This window comes from Delphinus delphis, chromosome 6, assembly GCF_949987515.2.
Source record: "Delphinus delphis chromosome 6, mDelDel1.2, whole genome shotgun sequence".
NCBI classification, from domain to species: domain Eukaryota; kingdom Metazoa; phylum Chordata; class Mammalia; order Artiodactyla; family Delphinidae; genus Delphinus; species Delphinus delphis.
The window spans coordinates 70783960-70794750 of record NC_082688.1 but is presented as its reverse complement, the minus strand read 5'-3'; the positions used below and the strand labels follow the sequence as shown (position 1 = coordinate 70794750).

General features: G+C 40.8%; 1 pseudogene; it reads right to left on the bottom strand.

Moving 5' to 3' along the window:
- Nucleotides 1-335: 335 nt before the first annotated feature.
- On the bottom strand, nt 336-3056 carry LOC132426684 (origin recognition complex subunit 6 pseudogene; annotated as a pseudogene).
- Between the last annotated feature and the right edge of the window lie 7735 nt (nt 3057-10791).

Below are 10791 nucleotides of genomic sequence, written 5' to 3'. Positions count from 1 at the left end.
AGCAGTTTCCTTCACACCAAGTAAAACTAAGAGTGCTGCAAAGAGGTTATTTTGAAGGCAGATTTCCACGAATTGTCAATCACTCTCGGTTAACAGAAAATTACACCCATATATTCTTAGAAATCTCTCAGTTCCCTCCTTACTGTGTAGTGCTTTGGTGGTAATGTTCCTCTTTGAGGTGGTGTTTGTTAAATACATGTGGCTCGATGTGAAAATGCTAGGGGATTTTTGCATACTTTCCTAGCCTAGATGCACATATGCTCTTAGAAATATTTTGCAGAGATAAATAATGGTTTAACACATGTTCTACATAATCTTTTTTTGCATATAGAAATAATATTTATTAACTTAGGTTGTACTATATATTTAGTCAAACCAAGAGATTAACACAAAAACAAGTAAAATCTTTAGACTCCATTCAGCTTGAATTTCATATTCTGGATAGGACAGGAGACCGTCTTTTGCTTAAAACAAAACAAGAAAGCAAAATAGCTTCAATGACATTTTGTAGGAGAGAGCAGACCTGTGGGGAGCCAAGGCTGAGCCAACCAGGCACTGTGGCTAATCTAACAAATTTGCTGCCCATGTGAGAGCCACCCTGCTCAGCCCCAATGCTGGCTTCTTTGCTATTAAGGATAGGATCCTGGTTATAAAAGTTCAAACAAATTTCCAAAGCCCTCACATCTTCCTTGAGGTGGCAGGTGCACCGCTGGTTTGCAGTACAGGTGGTCCGGGAGCTGAAATCACTCTGTTGTAGCCTTTTGTGCTTTGACAGCATTTTCCAAAATTTTCCTTTTCCACTGTTCATAATCCTGTGTCAGATCTTCATCTTTCTGCGGTTTATGTGGGATCTCTACTACATTCTCTGTTTCCGTTGCTGAAGGTTCAACCACTGTCTTCTTTTTCTTCCATGGTGGAGTAGCTGAATCTCCAGGCTCTCTGTCGATCTGCTGCCCAGTCTTCTCTAACTGTTTACAGAGTCGATCAAACATGGCTTTTTTTACACCGGATGTGGCTGCCATTTTATTTTTGTCCACCTTTAGCTTTAGAATCTTGCATGCTGAAAGTAGTGCAGCAGTGGTGAAAAGCGGCCTGGATAAGTCAAGATCCACGTGCTGTGTTTGTGGAAGACTGGACTCATAGCTTTGCAGTACCTTTGAAGCCATGTTCACTGCTTTTGCACAGCTAAACTGTACAGCTAGGTCTCTTATTCCAATATTCGAGTTCAGGCCCAGTAAACACTCAAAAGATTTAAGACAACTCTGATACATCTTCTTGTTCAAACCAGAAAGTTTAATTAAATAAGCCCTGTCCAAGGGGCACTTCATGCAGGAAGCTCAGCACCTCCGGCTCGGCGATGCCCAGGCGCGGGGCTAAACGCCGGATCGGACCATGTTCCATGGCGCGGACAAAGACTACCTACATAATCTTTTTGAATAGTGGAAATATTGCTCTAAAAATTAATAGCTCTTTAGAGGGAAAGGATTATTTTCTTGGTAGAAGAAACTATATATTGACAATAGCTCTTTTCAACATGTATAACTATTCCCTTTTTACTATTTTGCCTGAAACATCTGACAAATATTGCTTTTCTAGGACCCTTTATAAAGTATGAAGGCAATATCAGTTAGCCTCCCAGAAATTAATAAGCAGAGAAAATAATATTTTAATTAACGGTAGGGCCAGTACAAAAATACAACGATTTTTACTATGCACAGAAAAGGAATGATCTATACTATTATTAACTTTTAATGTTAATTGTACTATATTAACATGAACTTTCACATTCTTGCTTTCTACCCTCAGAGACTTTCATATTCATTATCTCCTTTCAGTTTCTATGAAATAAGACAGCAATATTACCCTGAATTTAACTATGAATAAGTGGAAGTCTAGAGAAGTTAAATACTTTTCCCCAAGTTACAAAGCAAGGTAGTAGTTAACTAGGACAAATTCTACCATTTTATCTTATGGTCAAATGAAATTATCAAACTATGGTGCATCTTCATACTGTGTATCAACCTTACAAGTTAGAGTGTCTCCTGCTCCTGCCATTTTTCTTCTTTGGAACCTTATGTATCACTTGAACACAGTCCCAAGAAAACCTCACTAATACTATATTACCTAATAGCATTTATTCAAGCTATGCTGTAAATGATCACCGTGTTGGGCAGTACTTTGAGGGAGATATCATTATTCCCATTTGACTGATGACAAAGCTGCGGCTCAGAGAGCTTAAGTCACGTGTGCACGGTCAGAGAGGCAAGAATGGTTAGAGAAGTGCAGTGCTGGAATCTGGCTCCAGCAAACTGCAGAGCGAGCATCTTTGTTCCTCTCCAAGACTCCTCAAGTGAGGTCATGGAACTCCAGAGTCATTCTACAGCAAATGGAATTGTTCAAATGTAGACAGGCTAAGAAACTAACTGAAGCTGGTCTTTATACAAGCTAGAAAATTACTTCGGTGAGTCAAATGAATTGTTATATTACAAAAAGATTATCCAAAAGAATACATCAAGCATTAGTTAATGTCTCATAATGTCTTATAAAGAAAAATATTAGCAAGTTGTCATTAACCTCAGAGGTAATCTGAAAAGACCCAAAGTTATCCATAGTGATCACTGTGGTGCAGATCTCCTGAAGACTAACGATCCAAATCCAATTCTATTTGGGCAGGAATGTGCCTTTGTATACATATGTGGTTCCCAATCTGCTGTACTTCTCAGGACTCTGCTCTATTCCTCCCTCTGACTGTTGGACACTATGGCATCACCTCTCCAACTGATGTACAGTGACAGATCATCCCTCTGTCTAATCCCACTCCTATTTGGAATCACACATTCCCTGGATTAGAAAGCATTGTTTAATACTTCGGAGCAGCAAACAATATCAAATTGCATCTGAGAATAAAAAAGTAAGTAAGCAATACTGATTAGAAATAATCATTCTCTTTTGCAACACCTAGCCCATAATTGGTGTTCAGTTAAGTATCTGTGAAGCTGAACCCAATAATATCAAAACAGTTCAAGAGGAAGCTTACCCCAGGGAAGAGAGCCATATGTAAGATCCACAATGGATCATTGAAAATTCGGTGTACTTATGCTTAGAACCATAGAAATGATGGAAGATTTAGAGATAGTTATATCACGTGAACAACTAAGGCCCAAAGAGATAGACCCAAGGTCACAAAGGTAATTAGTGGCAAAAGTGGGCCATGAACCAACAAGTCTTGGTCACATGCTCTTTCTAAAAACATTGTCATGTAGAAATGTATTTTTAAAATAAACTCAATTGTACTCTCAAATATGTGGTTACTGCAAAGCAGATCTCTAAGTACATGTATGTTTATCACATGCAGATAATTTTTAAATGCTGGATATTCCTAAGCCTGACCTGAGTCAAGAGACCTGGGTTCAAGTCTCAATTTTTTTTTTTTTTTTTTTTTTTTTGTGGTACACGGGCCTCTCACTGTTGTGGCCTCTCCCGTTGCGGAGCACAGGCTCCGGACGCGCAGGCTCAGCGGCCATGGCTCACGGGCCCAGCCACTCTGCGGCATGTGGGATCTTCCTGGACCGGGGCACGAACCTGCGTCACCTGCATCGGCAGGCGGACTCTCAACCACTGTGCCACCAGGGAAGACCAAGTCTCAATTTTTAACTAGCCCCTTGATAGCAAGTCACTTTGCCATGCTGGATATTGGTGTCCTGAACTGTAAAATGAAGATGCCAGATGTAACTGTTAGGTTACAACTGACCAAAAAAAAAAAAAAAAAATCAAACTGACTTAAGCAGAAAATTCAAACTGACTTATGTCCAGAAGTAGACATGTTTCAGATGGGTCTTAAACCAAGGATTGCATCATGTCACCGGGATCTAATCTTCTCCTATCTGCCTGCTATGTTCCTTTATATTGGCTGTGCTTTTAGGCTCCATGTGTCACAAGATGGCTGCCAGCTACTCTAGGCCTGTCTCCTCTACAAGTCCTCTGAGTTAGGTAAAATCAACAACTACACTGGACAAAATGCCTTTAAGATCACTAACATTTGCATTGATTTCTGGTTCTATGAGATCCTATTAATGTCTATCTTAGATTATAAGAATATAGGAACTGTTTGGAGGAATGTTAGTAGCTCTCTGTACCCCCAAAGGAAGAAATCTGTTACGTTTCCACTGCCATGGCCATGATGTAACACACACTTCATGGTGTGCTTCACACTTCCTAGTTGTAGTTTCCTCCATGTACTCTATTGTCAAATGTCATTTTGCCTTTGAATACACTCTTCCCTCTGTCTGGGATGCCCTTATTCTTCCTTGTCTGTCTGACAAAAGCTTACTCACTGAACAATACATCACTTTCCCTGGGAAATCTTCCCTGATTACAACCCTCCACTCAAGTGAAATTGATCACTCAGTTGTACTTAGGCCTTCCTACCTACCTGGACTGGAATATATGTCATATTGTATAGTATTCATTTATTTACATGTCTTCTCCAAGGAGTATTAACATTTGGAGGTGAGGAACCATGCCTTATTCATCTTTATGTCCCCAGTGCCAAATAACAGTGCCTGAAAGATAGCAATCATTCAATAAATTTTGATGAATCAATCAATGAATCAATAAAATCTAGTTCCTCTGAACTAGAACATTATGGACTCCCATTCTGTCACCTAAAACACAATTTAAAATAATGCATCTCCCTCCCACACCTCACTCCAACTCTCTGACAATAGCAAATCATTTTACAGTCTTGTATGTTCATAAAGCAGAGTTGATCCTGCTTTCTAACCATTTTTAGGACAAATGTTTATTTGGTTTTCACAAAATGAATACGATTCCACCACCACTAAATCTGAGGCATCTGGGCATTAGAAAATATTCTCCCCAATACCCGTACAATTATATAGGTATATCTCAGTATTGCATTCATTTTCCTAGGAGTTCTTTTTTTTTTTTTTTTTTTTTTCGGTATGCGGGCCTCTCACTGTTGTGGCTTCTCCCGTTGCGGAGCACAGGCTCTGGACGTGCAGGCCCAGCCGCTCCGCGGCACGTGGGATCCTCCAAGACCGGGGCACGAACCCGTGTCCCCTGCATCGGCAGGCGGACTCTCAACCACTGTGCCACCAGGGAAGCCCTCCTAGGAGTTCTTTGATGAGAATACTGGAGAATACTTTTAATAGAGTTTGTTGAATGTACAATTTGTGTTGCCTATCAATATTCCTCAGCGATGGTGGTTAATTTGAGAAAAAAATTCTGTGTGCTTTGGGAATCCGTTAACTAATAATATTCCCCCTCATCTTCCATAGCCAGAGGTTATTATGCCAGAGGACTCTAGGGTGCAGAACCTTGCATTAGGGAACCGCAGGACAGGAAGCTGCGTGTAGGGTTATCACTCTACGGGCCCCACCTATATTCTACCTCATTATTTTTATACAGGGAGAATTAAAGCTTACAAAAGGAAAAGAAAGGTAATGTTCAAAGAGGAAGGCAGGCCATTGCTCTTGTCTTGGTTATAGGAATGTGGAAATTAACTTCTGATGACATCTATAGCTACCAGCAAGCAAGACCAAAGCATGGGTCCCTGGAACAATTTCCATGATTCACTGTCGCCTAGGAAAAGCTCAGCTTACTGGGTTGCAGTACTGACTTGGGTGTGGCTATTACTTCTTAGACCTCAATTAATAGATTGACCACCAGTTTACTGCCTGCCTTGGAACTTAAGGAACCAAGGAATTTAGTGGGATATACTATCTAAGCTCAATGATGTTTCATTTGCTTGACTCACTGACCATGACCTGGGAAAGCAAACAAACAAACAAATTCCAAAATCATCTACATCTACCAAAAGAGCTCATTTGGCGTTGTAATACTGATATTATTGTGATTACAAATCCACTTAGAGACCACCCACTACACCACTGGAAAAGAGTCCAATAGAGGCCTCTTAAGAGTTCACCCTCACGCTCCTGCTCTAGAGGCTCCACCTTTCAGGTTCCTTGAACAAATCATGCTCTCTCTCAAATCCAGGTTTGGAGCATACTGTCCCATCTGCCTGGAACGCACTTCTCTCACTGCCTTTCTGATCGCTCCGTTTCACCTAGTCAAATCTTGTTTTCCTTCAGCTCACAGTTCTCCGGGAATACCTCCCACGATCTCCTGGACTCAATTATACCTCCTCGCATCTAGAACTTTGCCTTCCCTAACACTTGTCACACCTATAGTTATTTGTTCAGTGTTTGCCTTCCTGGATTGATTGTAAAGTCCATGAAGGCCAGGATCCTTTCTGTCTTGTTCACAGATGTGAACAAGAAAATGGGAGCATGGAGTAGTCTTATTAAATTTGGGGAGAATTAAGAGAAAGTTCTCTTACACAAATAGCAAAAAGGGGGAATATCTGGGAAAGGAAGAAAAAGTGAAACCAAAACTAACATTTCAATATATAGTAATTCCGTCTTATGTACCAGGCACCGGACTATGATATGCTTGGGGACTGCAAAGTCCAACAAGTCATGGTTCCTGCTCAATAAATTATGGTTGTCTTGTTCGAGTCAGAAAACAATAGGTTGATGAAACAAAAGGAAATTCGGATTCCTGAATTGGGGAGAAAAGACAGCCTTTGAATATTTTCAGATTTCATTGATTCATTTTACCTTCTTTACCTGCAACCCAAAATATACTCTGAATTCAAACTTGTGTTTTGTAGCTGAATATGGAAAGTAAAGGCCTGTTTCTTAAGATTTATAAAGACATTTGGGGGCTCTTTGCTTTGTACATTATAGTATTCTTTCAAAAAATAGGTCAATCAACAAACATTATGGAACTCCTGCTATGGGGCCAGCACCATGCTTACCGCTGCGGGCTGTAGAGTTTAAAAGAGATGCTTTATCCTGCCTTCATATCTCAGCTTTTCACATCCTTCCTAGATGCATAGCTGCTTGTGTTTGTGTATTTACCTTTTCATCTTCCCTTTAAATCAGCACTCTGTAATTGCAGTAACACATTTTGGTGCTGTGTTAGGTGAGGAAGCTGAGATAGTTGCTTACATGACTCAACAGAGCTTATGTTCTCCCCAGTTTCTTTTATTTAACATTCCATCCTCATTCTGACCACATTGCCTTGGCAGCACCACTAAGTACCAAAGATGACAATGATTAAGTCCTGTCTCCTGAATAGAAGATACATTACAGATCTGTTTTCTTACAGTAAGAAAAATAATGCTAGTCGCCATCTGAGTATTAGAGACTGTACAATTCTACCAAAAAAACACTCCTGTATTAAATTTCCACTGGCCTACCAAAAAAAAAAAAAAAGAAAGAAAGATCAAAAAATGTGTTTATCTTAGTAATTGGAGTTTTTCTTCCAGAAGCTGGCTCTGCAGAGGGGGACTGTAAAAAAACAAACAAACAAACAAAAAACCTCTCCTCCCTATGCTTTGATGGGGACACCCCATGGAGCTCAAAGTGACATGACAAAAGATAAGCGTAGGTTTTTGGAAATTCTCAAGAAGCCAGGAAAGTAGAAGTACCAAAGCAGAAAATGTAAGTTGAACAAGAATTTAAACAAATTAATGTTTACTTGGTAGATGTCAACCCTTCATCCCCCAGATGGTACAAATTCTAGAGACGTAAAAGAACGTGGGGTTGGGCTTCCCTGGTGGCGCAGTGGTTGAGAGTCCGCCTGCCGATGCAGGTGACGCGGGTTCGTGCCCCGGTCCGAGAAGATCCCACATGCTGCGCAGTGGCTGGGCCCGTGAGCCATGGCCGCTGGGCCTGCGTGTCCGGAGCCTGTGCTCCACAATGGGAGAGGCCACAACAGTGAGAGTCCCGCGTACCACAAAAAAAAAAAAAAAAGAACTTGCGGTTGATTCAAATGGATAAAATCAGAAAGCTGGAGAGAATTCAATATGAGCTATCAAAGAAAGAAGGCACTGGGGTAATTAGCCTTCCAGGAAAGCCTAAAAAGCCTTAAAAAAGATCAGTGATAGTTCAGAGATTTCTGTGTCCAGAGTGTGCTCCTAAGGCAGTTCCTATATGAAGTCTATAAAATGGCCCTTTTGCCCAGTATGAAGAGATGGGGTACGAACAGATACTGAATAGAAGAATACCTTCTCCTTCTAGTCAGTTCTCTGGAGTGTTGTCAACTAAGTGAGTAAAGGAAATGTATAGCTTAGTTTTTTCTCCCAAGACTGACTCACATTTTACTAAAAGTAATTTGTGCCCCTCTTAATAGTTGACCAAGTGTGTTATACTGCGCTGAACAATTAAGGTAGGTGCAGCTCATTAGCCCATCTGCAGAGCAGTCTCTGTATCCCAAGTAATGAAAAAGAAAAAAATAACTCAGTAGAAAAGTGATGATAGAATGAAGCAAACAAATTACTTGGGAATTAACACCCCCCGACACACAAAAAAATAAAGTCTATTCCATCACAGGAGCTTCTTTCTGCTTCCAAGAAAATCTGACGTCTAAAAAGTCAAGTACAGTCTTGGTTAAATTTCAAAGGGAGTCAGGGTATTAATCAAGGAATGCCTTTTTCTTGGTTAGGATCATATGTGCCTCTCTCCAAGAAAGTCTAGAAGACTTTGGACATTGTAAAGCTGTAGTTCTCAGAGTCTAGTACCCCTTTCCGTTGGATGCCTTTCTATCAAATCATCAAGAAGTATCTGGAAAACTAGACTAGATTGGCATCCCTGCTTAGGGTGTGTCAGTCAATTCTGTTCTGCAAATGAGCCAGGATCTGGAGGCATCCTTCAGACTGGAGTGAGGAACTTGGTGGGTGGCCTACGAGTCTGGGCTTTGTAATAGAAGGACACAGATAGAACTTCTAGCCATGAGAAGCTGCAGAGGAAGATACTCAGAGTCCAGGGAAAGATGCCAGTCCACATCCAGACTACATAAACACTAAAGAGAAACAGCCCAGTGCCAACCTAACACTATAAATAAAGAATCTTGGCTTTGTCAGAGGGAAGCCCTTATTGTCTTAGGGAATATGTCACAGATACATGGAAAAGCACAGAGAGAAATACATCAAAGGGGTGGGTAACAATAAAACTCAGCATACACATAGTGATTACAGTTGTTAAAGTGCTTTCCCACAAATGATTGCATTGAATCTTCACAACTCCAAGGATAGAAGAAAGGCAAATATTTTATTATCATTATTTTATTATCATTATTGCTGTGCCCACCTTCCAGGTTTATCGTGAGGCTAGAAATCAGATGTTAAATGACACCTATCCTGCATGTGGCCACTCAACACATCTTGAGACCACCCCAGGGAAAAGAGGTCTGATCCTCCATCCTGCATAGAGGAGAGGGCCCATGTTCAGACCCTTTATGGTCCCAGTTCCCACACAGTGAGCTCACCCACACATGACTGGGCCAGATCCTGTCTCAGACCCTCAGACATCTTTGTTATGACTAATCCCACCTTTGGAATGTCTGTGGTCAATTAATTCCAATTAAGTCTTCCATTCTTATAATCCTCATATGCCAAAAGAAAGTCAGTTTACCTCCCCTGTTCTTAACCCCTTAATGCTCTGTACTTCTTCTCTTTGGCTTCTCTCCTCAAACCACTAGAACCTCTGCAATCTTCTTCCTTTATGTAAAAGAGAAAGAACCAATAAACACAGCATCTCCCCACATTATGCTGTATATTTCACCTACCATAGAACTAAGGAGAGGGGTGAAAATTTATTACTCCTTAATGCCACTTTAGAACCACCACAGTTCCATCCTGGTACCTTTGACATCTGACAATACCACTTTGTACACTTCTATATTTCTATCATCTACTGACCTCCTGGTCACATTCTTTAAGACATAACACTCCTCTCTTCTCCCCTCAAACTCAACTTCTGCCATTATATTCCAGAAAACTTCAGTGTCTTTGGGAGCAATCCACCCAATACCTTCAATCTACTGTTCCTTGACCTCAAATACACAATAACTATTCTCACCTTCACTCCACTTAGACTTCCCCACACTGCCAGGGTACATCCTGAAACTTGTCATCACCCAGAATGGTTCCACACCAAAAATTTTAACTACAAACACTGCATTCTCTGACCCAGCTGTCTTTCCTCCGGTGCTCTCAGGACGCTCGCTTGAACACACCTGCTCTTCAAATTCATTTAGTCCTCCAGCTCCTGGGTCTTCATTTCCTCAGAGTCCATCCACCTTCCCCCAAGCAGACTACAAGTAGTTGGCTATCTGACCTACTCACCACCAGCACCCTCAAATCCAAATATGTCTCTTCCTGTATTGCCCTCACCTAGAAAACTCCCAACACAGGATCAATGCCATCTTGGTACCTAAAAGGCTGAGCATTCCTAAGCAAAATGTTAAACCATTCAGATTTATGTCCCAACAAACATATGGTCTCCAATCTTAAGACTTCAGTATATCTCAGTCTTTTCACTTAATCAACATTCCTTCCTACTCTCCTCAGTAATTATTTTAAACCTATACATCTCTGTTGAGGCCCCCTCACTCTAAGTAGGCAACATAATCTTTTTCTTCACTGAAAAAAAAAATTGATGTCCAGAGAGGTAAGAGGAAAAGGAGGGAGTGTGGTGTCATAAAAGCTAATTTTTTGGAAGAATCCTCTACTCTCTCTAGAGACCATTAAACAGAGAAGTTCTCAGGCTCACACTAAGCTCTCTTCTCTGCTCATTTTCAGAGGTGTATCTCATCTACTCCTATAGCTTCAATTATCTTTTTATGCAAAGGACTTTGAAATCTCTATTAGCAGTCCAGATCACTTGCCTATATACCATTAAAGCTTTAACTCAACATTTC